Below are 20,120 nucleotides of genomic sequence, written 5' to 3'. Positions count from 1 at the left end.
GGCCATCACATTTTGAAGTCTTGCCAGTTTTTAAACCATTCAAGCACAAAAAGATCCAAAAGAAAACTGTAATTTGATACTTGCATGCTGTCTGATAAACTTTTTTTTAGTTCTTTCTCGTCTCATCGTACTTGGATAGACAAATAAACGAAATCTTGTGTCAAAATGCAAATGATGAGTACCTTCATAAACACAGTCAGTTAGGTCTTAACATAAACAGTTGCGCTGCACCATGTGAAATCTTAAAAAATTGAAAACATACTGATGAAGGGCAACGTTTAACTAAGTGTGTCACAAAAAAGACACAGAATGAGACCAGAGACTTTGATGTAATTTTTCCTTTTTAAAAGCAGATACGTGAAACTTTTTTATATAAAAGCACTTACATTAATTCTTCTGTTAAAACTTGTGTATTATTTGAGCTGAAAAGTTTGGAGTCAGTAAGTTTTTTTTTTATTTTTTTTTTATAAAAACTAACGGTAAAGCCATTTATAAAGGTACAACAGATTTAAATTTCAAACAAATGTTGTTCCTTGAAATACTGAAAAATGAGTAAAATTTTCAACAAAAATATTAAGCAGTATAACTGTGTTCAACATTGATTCTAAAAATAAATGTTCCTGGAGCACCAAATCACATATCAGCATAATAAAATGATTTCTGAAGAATCGTGACACCAAAGACTAGAGTATTTTCAGCTATTTTTTTATTTTTTTATTATGATAATAATAATTCACAATATTACTGTTTTACTGCATTTTTAAACAATTAAGTGCAGCCTCGTGAGACTTTTTTTTTCCCAAAATCATTTAAAAATATTACCAACCACAAACTTTTGAAAGGTATGCCTAGTGTATGTGCAGATAAATCAGCCAATCAGTGATTAATATTTAGAGTAGCCTATAAAGTGGACTCCTTGTCCAAAATAGACAAAACTTTGGAAGTCCACACATTTGTTATGTAATGACTATTGGTTAGTAGTCTGCTTTGGACCCCACATCCATTGGGGGCTTGTGAGGACCCTTTTGAGAACCAAAATGACAAACAGCCATTTCAAGATCTCAAGTGCACCATTTGGGACAGGCTCCTACTCCAAAGAACATCTGGTCTCTTCCCATGATAATTTCTCCCCTAAAATCCACCATAACCCGCAACCAACACAGAGCAGAACTCAGTCTCCCTCCATCTGCAGAAATCATTAATCCTTCCCTCAGCACTGTAAGTCATAGAGACAGATTTCACTTTGAGCGATGCGAGTGATCAAAGCAGGCGCTTCACTTTGTGACAGGACTGCAGAAGGCACTGAGGACTCTTCTCTTTAAGAACACTGTACACCTAATCATCTGCAATGTCTGTGACAATACAATTTACATATTTATATTTTCTTTGTCTCTGACAAGAGATGTGTGACAATTTTCTCTCTCTCCCCCTCACTCTTTCTTTCTCAAACACATAAATACGTACACGCAATAGCGGAGGCTGGCAACATCTGCAGGTTTGTTCGTAATTAATTCCTGGTTGTGAAGGCGCTGAGACATTGCATCGTGTGTTTACAGGAAATGAGCTGTGGTAGAGGATGTTTGCTGCTTGGAAAGTATTATTACTGTGCATATGTGCAAGGAAAAGTAAGAAAACATCCTCAGTGTTTGCAGTACTACAGTAGGTGCGGTATAAGGAGTTCTGCTAATGACTGTTCTTTCAAGAGCATCTTGGTGTTGCACTTCCTGTTAGGGATCCTATATGCATGTGTAAGTACTGATTTGAACTTGTGGCAACATTGTATATCGGCTGTCTCTCATCATGTGCAATGATCTAGAACAAATTCACATGAGCTCTGTAGACTTGGTATTACAAGTTGGAAGAAACTTATTTCCTATCTCCTTATTTTTACTTATATTTTTATATAAAGAGAGAAAAGTATAATAACGTGATGTTGATTTAATAACTTCATTAATCAAACTCAAATGTTAATTTTCTGTTATATATATTTTTAACCAGTGTAGTCAACATTTGAAATGGATCAAAAAAGTTCATTAAGTTGTCCTATATGAGCTATATGCCCTTAATTGCACTAAAAAAGAAATGCTTCATAAGAGTCTTTTGTTTGTGAATCAGTCCATACTGGTAGCACTATGTGTTTTAGAGTGCTTTCACACCTGCATCATTTAGTTTGGTTGAATCGTACCAGAGTTCGTTTCCCCCTTTGGTGCGGTTCGTTTGGGCTGGTGAGAAAGCAGCAATCGCACTCGGTTGCGCACCAAAAGCGGACCAAACAAGCGTACCGAGACCTGCTTGAAGAGGTGGTCTCGGTAAGCTTTCAAACTAACTCTGGAGCGGTTCGTTTATGGTAAGAATGTGATCCGACCTCAAACACACCCAACTGCAAAAAGTACTGATCATTTTTGGACTAAACCAGCTGCCGTAGTCAGCTGCGTTGTGCATTATGGGATGAGGAAGTGTTTGTTGACAGTTTGCACTTTAGCATGGCAGCTCATGGACAAACTTGGAGTAGTAAGGAGGTGTGGAGCCTCATAGAAATTTGGTCAGATGACCATGAGCATGTCAGAGTTAAGAAGAATTAATGCACGCCTCTGCTTGAAGTTACGAGCAATTCCCGCTCGCCGTTTGCAGTGCATTAGATCGTTGTTTTCAAGCCACATCCGCGCTTCATAGTTGTGTTGTCTCCGTGCTGTTTGCTGGCTTTTCCTCTTATGTTGGAATTTTCCTGCACGTAAATTCTGACCAATCGAAAAGCAGTTTAGGAAATACATCATGGCCAATGAGTGATGTAGATGTTGTCATGTGACTGCATTTTGGTTCGTTTCAACTGGTACGGACCAAAACAATCAGTGTGGTGTGAAAAGGAACCAAAAAAGCTGAAAAATGCTACAATGTATAATTGTTTGCCCTTGGTTTTGCACGCAGCCCAAGAGGATAACTCAATAGAAAGATGGGTTTTTTTTTTGCCGTTATTTTGCATTTAAATGTCCTATTTATCATATCACATTCAAATTGTACTGTGGTGTATGACTGGTATACAGTGAAAGGTTTTCAGAATGAGTTTGGAAATCAGTGTTTTTACCCAGAACTAATCTTCATTTAAATATGCTATAATATTGAGCTACCAGTGCTGTGTATGTTAGCAGTGTTCTGCTTCATAGTGCTGGTAAAGTTGGAGTGTCAGCGATGTGCTGTTGAGTTCTTTAAGGCTGTTCTAGTCAGGTTCTGTCAGAAATTGTCTCCCTGTAAGTTAATTATTTCTGTCCTTGAGATGTATTTGAGCAACCCCCTCCTTCAAGCGCTTAGTGCGTAATCAAGTCTGTTATCAAGCCTTTCTTGTCGTTCTCAGAGCTACTGTTTATAGCACGTCGCTATTCTGAGAAACAGGCGATTGTGAGGAAATGTGAGAGGTGCTAGTTGTTCTTCAAGGACCTACAGAGGGGTCCTTTTTGGAAGGCTGGAAGGCCCTTGGCCCTCACTTTACCAATGTCTGGCCGTGAATGGCAGCGGAGTCTGAAGAAGCGGCTCTGCTAGCGTTGAGGCCATAACAGCCTAATTACAAGCAGATTCTTTTTGTTTGTATTTACACTGCTAGCTCAGTTTTCATTGTTGACTAAAGAGGTTGTTTTGCCGAGAAAAGAGCGCTTTCTTCTCCCCACCCCTCGTTAGCCTTCTTTCTCTGTGTCTGCCTCTCTCATTCCACACAATTTATTACGCCAGCCAACAGATTCGTCGGAAACCTCCCAGTATAGGACAATCTGTCATCTCAACATTATCAGCAAGCCACACCGCCTTCCATATTGTGCTACAAGAGCTTCAGCAAATTGCTATTTTTATGAGACATGATAAAGGAAATGCTACCTTATGTTCGCATTTTTTACAGTCTGATGTTGGTGGGCGAAAACGTTTGCAATTTGCCAGCGAATCATGTGTGGCACACATGAGAGAAAGAGGGAGATTTAGGTTCATAGATGTATTTTCTCTGCTATGCATCACAGTCACAGTCATCCTGCATTCATCTAACATTTTAATTATGAAGTTTGGCAGACTAAACAGCTGAATGGAAAGTGCAAAGTCTGTAAGTTTGATCGTACAAGGTGACGAAGTTGCAGTTAACTGCTTTGGCTGCATTGCAAGGTCATGGGTGAGTGTTAAATGCAAAGGCTGAAAAGCTCCCGGTGAATGGGAAAGCCCATGTAGAAAGAGAGAAAACTAGATCTTGTTCTGGGTGTAGTCTGCATCTCTCCCTCCTTCTCTCAATCTGTCTCTCCTCCCCAGCCTTGTGCCTGTTTGACAGCCTGGGCAGCACCAAACTGACAGGCCCTCAAACTGCAGCCCAGAAAGTAAGCATTAATTAAGTCATTGCCGGACTGTAATTTCCTTGAGAAGTAAAAAATATTCTCACACAAGAAAAGGTTACGGAGACCTTTTCTGTGTCAAAATTACCATGCGTCATGAATATTAATGCCCTTAATGAAGACAACCTTTGCTTCATCAAGAATGTACCAGAGCAGGTGCCATGCTGATAAACTCACTCGTCTGATACTCCCTCTCTTTCTCTCTGCATCTGCTGAAAATAGACAAGCCAAGATTTACTTGTTTAAGTCAGCATCTCCATTCGGGTTTGACTCGCTTCACCCCCCCCCCCCCCCCCCCCCACACACACACACACATTTTTCCTCTTTCATTCACTTTTGAGAATCTTGTCCTCTTTGGCCTCTTTGGCGTTCACCTCTTATATGCTGAATAATTTTAATAAGGGGAAGTTGTTTGTTATAAACCAAGTTAGGTAGGATATATGCAAGATTTATCATATATACGGTGTTCCTGTAGCTCAAGTGGTAGACGCATTGCGTTAGCAAGCACAAGGTTGGGGGTTCAAATCCCAGGGAACACATGTTAGGAGAAAACTGTTAGCCTGAATGCAATGTAAGTCGCTTTGGATAAAAGCGGCTGCTAAATGCATTAATTTAATTTCAGCCACCATATCAGTATTGGCCGATAAATGTTTATTTTTCTGTTATCAAACCGATAAGAGAATTTGGCCGATATCTTAGAGCGATAAATAATGCATTATTTCCTGCAGAGACACTTCAGATGCGCACTGTTCACCATGATGGTCTTCAATTGCTTGAAATATTATTGGAAACACTTTGAAAAGGAGAATACAGTGAACTGCAAAATGATCAGGGCAAGTCTGTCGTATTATAATGAGATCATTCGCTACTGTAAAATAATTTAAAGGAATCTTTGTTTGTCTTCACAACGGATCCAAATGACTAGCACAGTTAAGTTTGTTTGTGAATTTACAGTCTTTTGTGAAATTTTACGTTGTGATATTGTGTTTATTTCATGCATATAAATTAGATTTTCTCATACAGAATGCATTTGGTTAAGCTATATAGAGGGTAAATAGAGCGCTTTAGTTTGCTGGTGATCATCTTTAGCTCAGCGCACGCAGCTCAAACAACAGCTTACAACATGAATAACTATGATTAAGATTTTCATATATCAGTACAGACCAAAAGTTTGGACACACCTTCTCATTCAAAGAGTTTTCTTTATTTTCATGACTATGAAAATTGTAGATTCACACTGAAGGCATCAAAACTATGAATTAACACATGTGGAATTATAGATGGAATTATATACATAACAAAAAAGTATGTCATATTCTAGGTTCCTCTTCAGGAACTCGAGCTGCGTCGAGAACGTTTGGGGAACGCGTCCAGCGTGACGTCTCTGAATAATGTGTATAATCAGTCCAAAGGAAGGGCGAGACGTCATAGGCGAGTGACGTCAGAGACCAGGAAGCATAAAGCATGAGCGGCGAAGCCGGAAATCAGCCTTGTGTCTTCAGCAAGCGCTCTGTGTGTGTGTCAGTCGCTATCTGTTTGTGAGTCGTATTTAGTGTCGTTTGTCCACTGATAAACTCCATTGTCAAAGCTTCAATCAAGAGAAGTTTTGGGAGAGAGCAGGTGGCGTTCAGGCTGTGTGTTTTCCCTGCCAAAAAAAAAAAAAAAAGGTAGGGACACACGCAGCTCGTGTGTTTTTTGCTTGAGAGTGAAGCGCGCAGCGGTATTCGCTTTCGGATCTGCTGGAAGGAATGTAAGACGGGCAGCAAGTCCCTATCTTCTATCTTAGCCACCAGATCCGAAGCCGCTCTCGGGGGTTCGGAAGCTTGCGTTTGAGGAGTGTGTCCGTGCATGCGATCTTGCAGGCACGGCGGCGACCGCGATATCGGGAATCGCACATGATCTGGCGAACTGGTTGGAGACGGCTTGTCCTATCTCCACCCGTGTTTACTAGATCTAGAGCTCGTTCTCGAGGCTTGGAAACCCGTGCTGCGGTTACTTCGCCCTCTGAGACAGCTCGCTGCTGCTGCTGCATGCTCTCTCGCCGGGCACGCTCTGAGGAGTGTATCCGTGCATGCGATCTTGCGGTTGTGATCGCGCTGGGGCACTGCGGCGACCGCGTTCACAGGAATCGCACATGATCTGGCGAACGGGTTGGAGACGGCTCGTCCTATCTCCACCCGTGTTCACTAGATCTAGAGCTCGGTCTCGAGGCTTGAAAACCCATGCTGTGGTTTCTTCTTCCTCGGAGGCAGAGCTCGCTGCAGCATTCATCTTTCTCTGAGGAGATTGATGTTGTCTGTGTGACTGAGTAGCATATATATATATATATATATATATATATATATATATATATATAAAAAATAGACATGCACGCTGCCGAGGCAACGCATGTATTACATTGTTTCATCTTTATGTGAGTTTTTTTCTACACCAGACCGTGTTGACTCGTCTGGTTGTTGACTACTATATATTAATATTTATCTGACTATGTGAAGTTAGATGTGCAGGGGCTCTAGGGATGTAATTTCTTATGTGAGAACACGTGTGTACCGCTCTTCCTCTGAGGAGGTCAGGGGCTGCTGGTTGGAGCAGTCCCAACCATGTTCCAGCCCCTCGTGCCGGGGGTGTCACTTTTGTACTCCGCAGACGCTAGAGTCAGAGTGGCGCTCCCAGGCCAAAGGCTTCTATTGGAAAGCAGTACTACGGACCGTTGTTTTCACCGGATAGCCTTCATCATAACGTCTTGATGCGTAAGGCCTAGGACGTTTTGAAGGCCAGCTCCCTCTGGGGAAGAGTGGTGTACACCGCATTACACGGTGCCCGTCTCTCCTCAGTGCCCTCAGGAGATCGATCTGCCAACCCTGCCAGTGTTCCAGTGCGCAGCGGTCTACAGCGAGCGCTTCTCTCAGTTACCGCCTGGAAACGTAGCGGTGCTGAGAGGCTCGCTACCTCTACGGAGGTCTCTAGAGCAGCTAGTATGGTCATCCCCTGCCGGTCCGCCGCTTCAGGACACCGAGCTAGTGACTCTAGGCACACCAGAGGCCAGTCTCGCGAGACTGGTTCCCTTAGGAGGTCACATGGCGGTGTGGGAGCCCCTGCCAAGTATACTTCACGGGGTCCTGCCCCGAGCAGGCTCTGGTCTAGTCTTCCTAGCAGACGATGTGGATCTGAGGACCGTCATTTTTAGGAGACTTCAGCTACAAGAGTCCTGATGCTGTGGCACAGGACCTCGGAGGGCAGGCCCCTCTGGGGAAGAGCGGTATACACCGCATTACACGGTGCTCGTCTCTCCTCAGTGCCCTCAGGAGATCGATCTGCCAACCCTGCCGGTGTTCCAGGGCACAGCGGTCTCCAGCGAGCGCTTCTCTCAGTTACCGCCCGGAAATGTAGCGGTGCTAAGAGGCTCGCGACCTCCTGGGAGGTTTCCAGAGCAGCTAGTTTGGCTGTCTCAGTGGGTCCTGCACAGGCCACAGAATCCAGTTCTGGTGGGCCCAAAGCAGGCTCTGGTAATGGAACAGAAGTAGACTCTCTCTGAGGACGGAGACCATTGATGTGGTCCCTCCTTGGGTTGCAGAGTCCGGGTCCTACAGCCAGTACTTCACTGTTCCAAGGAAGGATGAGGTGTTGTGTCCTTTTCTAGATCTGTGCTTTTTGAACCTCTCAGTCAGGGGACTGAAGTTTAGCACACCTGCACAGGCCAAGTCCGAGGACTGGTGTGTCACGATCTATCAAAAGATACACTTATCTCCATCATTCTTCATCGGAAATTCCTGAGGTTTGTTTTTGGGGGCAAAAGCCTACCAATACGGATCTTCCACTGGCCTTGCACTCTCACCCCACACTTTCACGACTCAACCACATTGACGATTGGTTGATATCAGCTCAATCTGAGCAGATGACGGTTCTGCACCGAGATGTCGTTCTCGCTCACATGAAAGAGCTGGGGTTAAGACTTAACGCCAAGAAAAGTGTGCTTTCTCCAGTTCAGAGAACCACTTATCTGGGCATGGTGTGGGATTCGACCACGATGCAGGCACGTATGTCACCTGCTCGGATCGAGTCGATCCTCACTGCAGTCGCGAGAGTGAGAGAAGGCCGGTCACTCACTGTAAAGCAGTCACGGAGATTGCTGGGTCTGATGGCAGCTGCGTCCAACGTGAATACTTTTGGCCTGCTGTACATGAGACCCCTACAGTGGTGGCTCAAGACCAAGGGGTTCTCCCTCAGAGGAAACCCACTTCGCATGCTAAAGGTCACGCGGCGCTGCCTACGTGCCTTGGATATGTGGAGGAAGACTTGGTTCTTGTCTCAGGGCCCAGTGCTGGGAGCTCCTTGTCGCCGCGGGATGCTAGCAACAGACGCGTCCCTCACCGGCTGGGGTGCAGTCATGATTGGCCACCCTGCCCGCGGTCTGTGGAGTGGTCGCCATCTGACATGGCACATCAACTGCCTGGAGATGCTGGCCGTGCTTCGTGCACTTCGTTATTTTCTCCCAGACCTAAGAGGTCGCCATGTGTTGGTGCGCACCGACAACACAGCAGTGGTCTCTTACATCAACCACCAAGGAGGTCTGTACTCACGCCGTTTGTACAACTGGCGTACCAAATCCTTGTGTGGGCCCAGGACGAATTCCTCTCGCTCAGAGCAGTTCACATTCCTGGGCATCTTAATATGGGAGCAGACATCCTGTTGAGGCAGGGGCCAAGGCCCGGGGAATGGCGGCTTCACACCGAGGTGATGAAGCAGAGTTGGAGAGTTTTGGCCAGACTCGGGTGGATCTGTTTGCGACTCGAGATACATTGCTCTGTCCCCTCTGGCTTCCTCTGACTCATCCAGCTCCACTGGGGCTGGACGCCATGGTACAGACGTGGCCGAGGCTTCATCTGTACATTTTTTCCCCCGATTGCTCTGCTCTCTGAAGTTCTGGAGAGAGTGCGCCGGGACGGAGCCGGTTGCTGTTAGTAGCCCCGTTCTGGCCGGGCCGGGAATGGTTCCTGGGCCTGATTTCTCTTTTTGATGGCACTCCATGAGTGGTTCCCTTCAGGAGAGATCTCCTCTCGCAGGCGGAGGGTGCGCCCCCGCGTGGAGCTTAGAGGCTGTAGGTGTGGTCTCTGAGGAGGCACAACTCTTAGCTTCCCGTCTCTCAACCGATGTTGTAAGACTGTTCTCCAATCCAGAGCTCCCTCAATGAGGAAACTTTATGCCTTGAAGTGGAAGCTTTTCACTTCTTGGTGCGGAGACTGCCAGCTCGACCCAGTTAACTGCCCGGATGGTACAGTGCTGGAGTTCCTGCAGGCTCTCCGCAGGGTTGACCCACTCCACCCTGAAGATCTATGTGGCGGCCATGGTGGCCTACCGCACCCCTCTCGTGGCCAGTCAGTGAGCAGAAACCCTCTGGTTATATGTTTCCTCCATGGTGCGCTGAGGCTGAGGCCTCCGGCCAGAAGAAGCTTATGCTAAGCGGTGATCAGGATGCTATCCTAAGCCTCGAGTCCTCTGATCTCCCCTCTCCTGGGGGTCAAGACTCACTCCTTCTGAAGTTTGGCCATTGGACGGGTGGTCCCAGATTTCTGTCAGGCTTCTTCTACTTATCTTGCTTTAGCTGTGCTCTTCCACACTAGGCAGAGATTTGAAAGTCTGGCGGCATGGGCATTCTCGTTCCTGAAGAGGAACGTCTAAGGTTACGTATGTAACCCTGGTTCCTCGAAGGAACGAGACGCTGCATCGCAGTGCCACACTTCCGGCATTGCCGCTCATGCTTTATGCCTCCTGGTCTCTGAAGTCACTCGCCTATGACGTCTCGCCCTTCCTTTGGACTGATTATACACATTATTCAGAGACGTCACGCTGGACGCGTTCCCCAAACGTTCTCGACGCAGCATCTTGTTCCTTCGAGGAACCAGGGTTACATACGTAACCTTAGACGTTCTTCAAAGTAGCCACCTTTTGCTTTGATTACTGCTTTGCACACTCTTGCCATTCTCTTGATGAGCTTCAAGAGGTAGTCACCTGAAATGGTCTTCCAACAGTCTTGAAGGAGTTCCCCGAGAGATGCTTAGCACTTGTTGGCCCTTTTGCCTTATTCTGTCTGCGGTCCAGCTCACCCCTAAACCATCTCGATTGGGTTCAGGTCCGGTGACTGTGGAGGCCAGGTCATCTGGAACAGCACCCCATCACTCTCCTTCCTGGTCAAATAGCCCTTGATGCCTTCGGTGTGACTCTACAATTTTCATGAAATAGTCATGAAAATAAAGAAAACTCTTGGTCTGTACTGTATGTATATATATATATATATATATATATATATATATATATATATATATATATATATATATATATATATATATATATATATATATTATAATGAGAAGACTGTTATAATTAAACTTTATGAATTCTTCCGGTTTGGTAGTCAATTTCCACTATAAAGAATTTTTTTTCATTAGAAAGGTCCCATAAATGTTAAATATTCTTCATGGAACCGTAGAGGCCAATAAAGAACCTTACTTTTAGTAGTGTAGTTGCTGACGGCACATTCATCAGAGTTCATGAAAGCAGTGGCAATGTCCGATTCATGAACGAATCAGTCATGTCTTTTTGATAATTCAGTGGTTCATTATGTAATTCACAATTTGCTCTGATATGCTTCTTGAGTTCAACTCAATGATTCAATGATCTAGTCACATTATTTTTATGGTGCTTTTGTGTCCATTCAGAAACTTGAGAGCTCCAGTCCCCATTTATTGTAACTGCAAAGAGCAAACAGTAAGCTGATGAAAATTTCTTCTGTTGTGTTTCACAGAGGAAAAAAGTCAAATGGATTTGAAAAAACATGAGGACTAGTCAATATTGACAGAAATTTCATTTTTGTACGATATAATCTTTTAAGAATCCAGTTTTTCTAAGGTGGTAATCATCTGAATTCTGCATTAGCTGCACTGTCGTGCCATTCACACCGTGCAACTTGTCAGTCTAAAAAGCAGCAAAAGCTCTTTTCAAAGTCTGACAGTCTTTAAATCTAATCAATCTCACATCATGTTTCAGCATCCACGTAAATGCCTCAAACAGGTTCTCTGTTTAAAAAGCAATCAGTGCATCAAGCAGGAGCAGTGCGGCCTGCATGTGTGCATTTGCAAGTGGGTTTATATTATTGTAACAATTTGTGTAATGTGGACGGAAACACACCTCTCCAAAACAGTAAATGAGTTCTGTCAATGTTTGCACATCTTACTTAATCAGGGGGAACAATGGCCAGTGGGGCTAGAGGCTGTCAGGGACAGTTTGTTGGCGACACGTCAAAAAGAAACACTGCAGGCTGAAAGACATCTCCACTCTCCCCGGCTCTTAGATTTTCCAAGACTTTAATTGAACACGTGTCTAAAATGAAGAGGTGGCTACCTAAAGTCAACATGAAATAAAAATTTGAGTTTAATTACTTTATTAATACACAACGTTCATCGTATTGTTCTTGTCACAGTGCATGTTATTCACTGTGTCTAGGCTTGCCACAGAAAATGTATTGTAGGTATAAATGATACATTTTATTGTAATTCAATTTAATTATTATTATTATTTTTAAATTGACTAATTAACATACATATAAAATGGTTTAATTTGTTTAAAAATTCTTAAGTACAACAAATAAAATGAATTATTAAAATATGTTTTTATTTGTTCGTTTTGCCAAATGCTTTTATGAAAAAAGATAAATAAATTATAAATAATCATATTATTTACAAAAATAAAAGAATAATAACAACAATAATCATATTAAATATTATTATAATTATTTATAATACATTATAAATACAATTTATTATTTGTTTGTTTGTTTGTTTGTCAGTTGAGTTAATAAACGGCATTGGTCAGTTTAATTGTGGAATTAACCAATGAACATTCCATTTTGTTTTAAGACACACCCCTTGCCAGCATCATTGGACAGAATGACAGAACATGTCATCATGAAAGCAGGAACTTTATGTGTGTGTGTTTGACTTTAATGCTCCTTGGATCGGCTTTATGCGGGCCTGCTGAATTTCTTTTATTATTATAATTTTTTTAATGTTACAAATTAGATGTGCATACATAACATGGGTCAGAGATTTATTACTTTGGGTGTGTATCAAATATTGCAATAATTGATGATAAAACTGCAACTTTTGCTTATTTCTAGCTAATATAAGCACCGAACAAACTCCACCCCACCACTCGACGACAAAGGAAACTGTGCAGGTATGTAATAAGCTATCAAGACTTTTTGTTTTCATCACATCTTAAAATTTGTCAAATTGGATCTCGTTACACTAATTAAAATACCTAGGGGATGGAGACTTAACCATGTCAGCGAGACAGAGAGAAGGAGAAAAGAGGGAGAAGAGGAGATAAAGATAAATGGCGCATCAGAAACCAATTATCACAGGAAGCAGATTAAAATGGTTTCGCATTTTCACACACAAAAGAGAAAGCGAGTCACTTTTTACTGATTACACCTTCCGTCTCTCTCCACAGTCGTTAACGTGTTTGTTAAATCCCCTCTTGTGTTCATTAACTTCTTCGTTTAGCTATAATGCTGACATTTGCTCTTTCAGCACTGTTTGTCCAACAAGATCTCCCTCCTACCAGTTTGAAGGCGGAGAGATGGTGTTAGCAGTTATTCCGTTCAGGCCTCAGCAGAGATCACACGTTGGGATGACACCAGTGAAACTGATGAAGCTATCTGTCAGTGGAACCTGAGGAACCAGATTTAGCAAGTACTTACGACATGTTAAAATATTTTCATGAATAACAATTATATGCCAAAATATAATTCTGTGGCATGTTTTCTCCTCCTCTCTCACTCTCTGTCATCAGTTTACTTTATTTTCTTCTTCTACTGTATTATTTGTCACTACAGTACTCTCTAATAGAAGCAGTTTCTCCTATCCACTAACTTTTTTGATTAATTTTTTGGCCATCTTTATTTAAGCAGAATAGAGAGGGCAGAAAATTATGGTGAGAAAGGGAACCGTGAGCAGGGTTCGAACCTGCATCATCCACATGAGCACCACAGCTCAATAGAAGGGCATAAATCAAATGTGTTTCCTTCATTCAAAAATGTGCACTGACTAACGGAACATTTTCCATTTGTGGCCCATAACTGTAAAATAAACAACAGAGTTACCAACTGTACATCTGCTTATTACATGGCAAAAATAACAAATAAATTAATAAATTAATGAATGAACATGGAATACCGCATAAAAATATGAACATATAGAGTGGTGCACATAAGTGATGCGACCAGATCGAAAAACTTATGTGCTCCCCTGTACATATATATATACATGTGAGAAGAGAGCATGGAGTGATAGGAGAGACATGCAAATTGGTTGCCAGATACAACAGTCAGTTATAGTTTAGTGGTTATTATGCAAAAATACTTGAACCCCAGAATGGTGCAATGGATCGATCAAAATAAAGTATTTCAGAGAGCGAAAAAATAAAGAAAAAATAAAAAAATTATAACATTCTAACATTCATTCTTTCATTATTTTTTGACTATTATCACAACTAGCACAGTAACTTTAATGATAATAATTACAACATTTTTATTCAAAAGACAGACATTGTTTCATTAAATACAGTAACAAAACTTCAGTTCAATTCAAGTTTATTTGTATAGCGCATTTTACGATACAAATCATTTGAAAAGCAAATTTACAGACAATTAAGTTTCTACAATATTTACTAGTAGCTTATCAGTGGTGACTGTCAGTTGGGCGAAGTCGTGGCCTAGTGGTTAGAGAGTTTGACTTCTAACCCTAGGGTTGTGGGTTCGAGTCTCAGGCTGGCAATACCATGACTGAGGTGCCCTTGAGCAAGGCATCGAACCCCCAACTGCTGCAGGATAAATGGCTGCCCACTGCTCCTGGTGTTTGTTCATGGTGTGTGTGCACTTTGGATGGGTTAAATGCAGAGCATGAATTCTGAGTATGGGTCACCATACTTGGCTGTATGTCACATCACTTTTTTTTTAATCACTTTTATGTGAATATGACAGAAATGTTCAGAAAAATGAAAACAATCACACTTGTAGCAATATTTGGTAGTTCTGTATGTTGTTTCAGGGTTAGCATCATCTGAGGTCCTCTGAGGGGTTTGCATCATCTCTTCTCAGGTGTTCTGGATCCAGACTGAAGCTTGTGTAAATCCTAGTTACCACGGGATGTAAATCCTGTGGCAAAACAGAGAAACAAATAGAGACATTATTAGCATAGCTGCTGTTCCAACCAAGTAAAATTAATTAGTTTAACCCAAGCTAAAGAATAATAATGTGCATTTGATCAGATACAACTGCAGTCACAAATTATGAGATGCATTATTTGAATGCTTGGTGAAAGAGATGCGTTTTTAATCTATATTTAAACAGAGAGAGTGTGTCTGAACCCCGAACATTATCAGGAAGGCTATTCCAGATTTTGGAAGCCAAATGCGAAAAAGCTCTACCTCCTTTAGTGGATTTTCCTAGGAACTACCAAAAGCCCAGCATTTTGTGACTTTAGGGAGCGTGATGGATTGTAGCATGGTATAAGGCTAGTTCGGTACGCAGGAGCTAAACCATTTAGGGCTTTATAGGTAAGTAATAATAATTTGTTACTGATACGGAACTTAATAGGTAGCCAGTGCAGAGACTGTAAAATTGGGGTAATATGATCATATTTTCTTGACCTGGTAAGGTCTAGCCACTGCAATTTGGACTACCTGTAGCTTGTTTATTGAAGATGAAGGACAACCACCTACAAGTGCATTACAATAGTCCAGTCTAGAGGTCATAAATGCATGAACAAGCTTTTCTGCATCAGAAACAGGTACCATGTTTCGTAGCTTGGAAATGTTTCTAAGATGGAAGAATGCTGTTTTTGTAACATGGGAAATATGTTTTTCAAAAGACAATTTGATGTCTAATATAACACCCAGATTTTTGACTGTAGAGGAAGTAACAGTACATCAGTCTTGTTGCAAACTGTAATCTATGAGATTCTGTGTGCTGTTTTTTGGTCCAATAGGTCCAATATGTAATATGAGTATCATCAGCATAACAGTGAAAACTAATCCCGTATTTTATAATAATATTACCAAGGGGCAACATGTATATTGAAAATAGCACTCCCACTATCCTTGTGGCACTCCATATTTTACTGGTGATAAATGAGATGACTCCCCATTTAAATAAACAAAATGGTAGTGGTGGGACAGGTAGGATCTAAACCATCTTAGAGCCTGCCCTTGAATACCTGTATAGTTGATGATCTATGGTGTCGAACACAGCACTAAGATCAAGTAAATCTAGCAATGAGATGCAGCCTTGATCTGACGCTAGAAGCAAGTCATTTGTAATTTTAACAAGTGCAGTTTCTGTGCTATGGTGGGGCCTGAAACCTGACTGAAATTCTTCATACAGATCCATTTTTTTTTGCAGGAAGGAGCAAAATTAGGCAGACACAACTTTTTCTAAAATTTTAGATATTTAGCATGTTGTTGGTTTAGATGCAGTTTATTTAGCTCTTCCTGTCCTATAGTTGTAAAGCACTGCAGTTTATCTTTGGGTGCGATGGATGAAACTGAAGTATTACACTGTAGAATATAATATTTGTCAAAGGTGGGAAGAGTACCCAAAAACTGTACTCAAGTAAAAGTAAAAGTACTTATAGAAATATTTACTCAAGTAAAAGTAAAAGTACTAGTCTGAATAGTTACTTGAGTAAGAGTAAAAAAGTATTGGATAAAAAATCTACTCAAGTAGTTAGTTACTAGTTACTTTGGGTCATATATACGGAGCCTATTTTTATTTAGATATATAGATAAAATGTATGTAATGTATGTGTGTGTGTGTATAAATATATATATTTCATCAGCCTTTACTCCAGTCTTCAATGTCACATAATCCTTCAGAAATCATTCCAGTATGTTGATTTACTATCAATTATGTTCTTTTTATCTTTCTATTCATCAAATAATCCTAAACAAAATGTCACAGGTTCCAAAAAAAATATTAAGCAGCAAAACTGTTTCTTGCACTGGTAATAAATCAATATATTAGAATTATATTTTGAAGGATCATAACTCTGAAAACCGGAGTAACAGCTGCTGAAAATTCAGATTTGCATCACAAAATAAATTATATTTTAAAGTATGTATTATATATGTATAAATAACCTCTGAAACAGAGAAGAGTGAAAACTCTTTACTGAAGTTACTGAACATCTGAACATTAACGAACCAAATGCACATTGATGGATCTTCTTCTGTCTGCTTGCAGAAGTATATTTCTGCAAGCGTAAATATTGTGGAAATATCATAATTAATTGTGTCTAGGCATATGGGGGTCGTCATGTGACACACAGCAGCCACAACAGCATATTGGCAAATTATTATTAAGCATTATTTATTTTATTTTTTTCATTTTTATTAGAAACATTCCTAGACGCATGAACTATATAATGAAATATCTCGATTCTCACATTTCATAGAATGTTAATAATGATAATATGCGATGGTCAAAGTAGCCTAATTATGTAATTTATTATAAAACCCTGTCTGTTTACTTAAGTAACAGATATAGGTGTCATGCCATAACATATTTTTAATACGACTGACTTTATATTAAATGTGAATTTAACATTGAAAGTTAATGTGATATAAAAACTGCTACTAATCTTTCATTGTTCAGAAAGAGAGCAAATAACATTTACATTATCAAAGATCATTTTAGTCTAGAGTTTAATCACTCTCAGAAACTCCCATTAAAATCACTGAAACTGTTTTATCAATATCTTAATTATAGATTCGTACACACATCTGCACTTTGTTGTATTCAGTCAGTGAGCTAGTGAAGGAAGCACCGGCATTTTAGCGATGACTCATCTGAACACATCTGATTGGCCAATGCATTCATAAGCTCAACAGAATCTTGTGTGATTGGTTATAATGCGCAGCGCTGTAAAAACGCATCTATCTCTGGCTCAGCACCAGCCAGCGAACACAGATCTGAATTTAGCAGCTGATGATATGACTCGCTGAACGTACTCGCACCGGTGTGATTGTATTAAAACTAATAAAATCTTAATCGGCTATTTTTTGTCTTTTGCAAGTTGCATTCAACTTGACTCAATTGATACAACAATTGATACAACAAACTAATGTCATAGTGGTATCGTGTACTTTAATCGAATGTAGCCCAAGTTATTACCTGTTGAACAGCACACGCGGTGTTCATCTAATAAAGATCTTCATCGCCAGCAAATAATAGCCTTTGCAGATTTGCTTTCAATTCAGTGGAATATTTGGTGAATTGGGTGGCGTCTGGTTATTTGTTCATCTAGCCACTGTACTAAATAAAAATCTTGGATTGTTTTGGTTATTTTCAATGAGTTTGTGGATATGCTCGGCCCTGGCAGTTTTTGTAGCCTGTCTATAGCTGGACATACTGTTTTTCCACGCAATTCTAAAAACTTCCAAGTTAGTTTTTCTCCATTTGCACTCAACACTACGAATTTCTTTCTTGAGAGAGTGGGTATTACTGTTATACCATGGCACAGCAAGTTTTTCTCTAACCTTTTTCAATTTGATGGGGGAAACAGCTTCTAATGTATTAGAGAAGATAGTGCCCATGTTGACAGTCATTTCATCTAGTTTTTTTGGGTACACATAGCAGTTGAGATAAATCAGGCAGGTTATTTGCAAATCTGTCTTTGGTGGCTGGAACAATAGTTCTGCCCAGACGGTATCGCTGAGACATATAGTTAATATCAGTGATACACAGCATGCACGATACAAGGAAATGGTCGGTAACATCATCACTTTGAGGTATGATATCTATATCAGTAAGATCGATTCCATGCGATACAATTAAATCTAACATATAATTAAAACGATGAGTGGGCCCTTTGACATTTTGCTTGAGTCAAAAAGAGTTTATTAGGTCAGTAAATGCAAGTCCTAATGCATCATTTGTATTATTAATGTGAACATTAAAATCTCGGACGATTAGCGCTTTATCAACTGTAACCAGAAGGTCTGAGAGGAAATCTGCAAATTATTTTAGGAATTCTGTATATGGCCCTGCTGGTCTATACACAGTAGCCAGAGCAAGAGATACATTAGATTTCTTTTGTAAATCTGACAGTGTAACATTAAGCAGAAGTATTTCGAATGAGTTAAACCTGTATCCTGTTTACTGGGTAACATTGAGAATATCACTATACTGTATATTGTTGCAACACCTCCCCCATGACCAGTCTGACGGGTCTCATGCTTATAACAGTAGTTTGGTGGAGTAGACTCATTTAGACCAATATAATCATTTGGTTTTAGACAGGTATCAGTAAAGCAGAGTACATCAAAACTATGATCTGTGATCATTTCATTTACAATAACTGCTTTGGGTTTGAGTGATCTAATATTTATGAGCCCAAACTTTAAAAATAGTTTTTATTCATTTATTTTAAATTTTTCTGGTTTAATCACGATAATTTTTCTTGATCCTATATTAATTGTATATATTGACCCCACTATTCGGGGAACAGACACAGTCTTAATAGATTGGACAGCACTAGTCCTTCTATCATTTAAGCGGGTAGAACAAAAGTCATCATAGTAGTTACTTGAGAATTGGCTTACTAGTCACATCGACTAGTCAAACCGAACAGAAACTGCACCTGCACTTAATGTTGTCTCTTTTGAGTTCTGCTTTAGCTCAGCTAAAATAAACATCCTAGATTAATTGGGACTCTTTCTGGGGTACTTACCTGAGTGGCCCGCCTTTGAAGTCTTCAGCTGGTGCAAATGTGCTGCTCTCTTTTAACATGTGACAGATTGACTCTATTTTCAGCTGTGATGAACTGTTACGGTGAGAGAGACGTTGCAATTTGATGTATAATCTGTGACAAATGGTACGAAATGTGTGACAATAATAAAAGTCTAGTTAGTTATAGATATTATTTAGTTATAGATATTGTGTGCGTTCATATAAACGGTTTCATCAGGTATCATCTTGTTAGAGTGCACGCCATTGTTTCTAGCAGACTAAACTGTATTCAACTGTAATGTATTCAGTGTGGGCTGTTATGTACAGTTCATGGACAAATGACTCTTATGAAATGGTTCATTTTAATGAGACCGTAAAAAAGTTTTACAAAAACCATTAATGAGTTAGTGCTTCACTCAGTAAGTTAATCTTTCAGAGCTGTTACTAAGTTTACAGCCGACTCGCTCAGTGAGCCTTGAGTCATTTTTCAGTTATGTCTGATTCAAAATGAAGCTATGCGTAATTTATAGACTACCTGAGGTTTGTGAATGGTTAGTCATATGACAAAGTGTAATCCAGATACGTAAAGTTGTTTTGTTTTATTGACATTAATAATAATAATAATTATATTCTAAAAACACCCTTAATTTATATATATATATATATATATATATATATATATATATATATATATAGTATGAGGTCTGTTTGAAAGGTTGAATTGATTCTTAAGTAAAACTTTGTTAGGACAACATGTTGGAACCACAATATCCAGAACATCATTCATTCATTCATTTCATGCAGAAATTGTGACGCTAACAATGGAGGACAGGAGGCAGATGCAAGTAAAGGTAGTTTATTGACAGGAGTTGTGATGGATGAATGCTGGTGAGTGACGCAGGAACCACGATGGCAGCACAGACAGGTGGGTAGGTGATTTGAGTGCGTTGGTAGAGATGACGGTGGTGGTAGATCGG

At 40.5% G+C, this 20,120-nt stretch overlaps 1 long non-coding RNA gene across 1 annotated transcript; it reads left to right on the top strand.

The window, feature by feature from the left end:
• The first annotated feature begins 1,619 nt into the window (after positions 1–1,619).
• Positions 1,620–13,534, top strand: LOC132104668 (uncharacterized). Its single transcript, XR_009423567.1, has 3 exons — positions 1,620–1,748; positions 12,532–12,590; positions 12,947–13,534. It is a non-coding gene; the product is annotated as an uncharacterized LOC132104668 (long non-coding RNA).
• The last annotated feature ends 6,586 nt before the right edge of the window (positions 13,535–20,120 follow it).

This window comes from Carassius carassius, chromosome 25 (assembly GCF_963082965.1).
Source record: "Carassius carassius chromosome 25, fCarCar2.1, whole genome shotgun sequence".
In the NCBI taxonomy this organism is placed as follows: Eukaryota; Metazoa; Chordata; class Actinopteri; order Cypriniformes; family Cyprinidae; genus Carassius; species Carassius carassius.
This window is presented reverse-complemented; position numbering and strand designations above follow the sequence as displayed.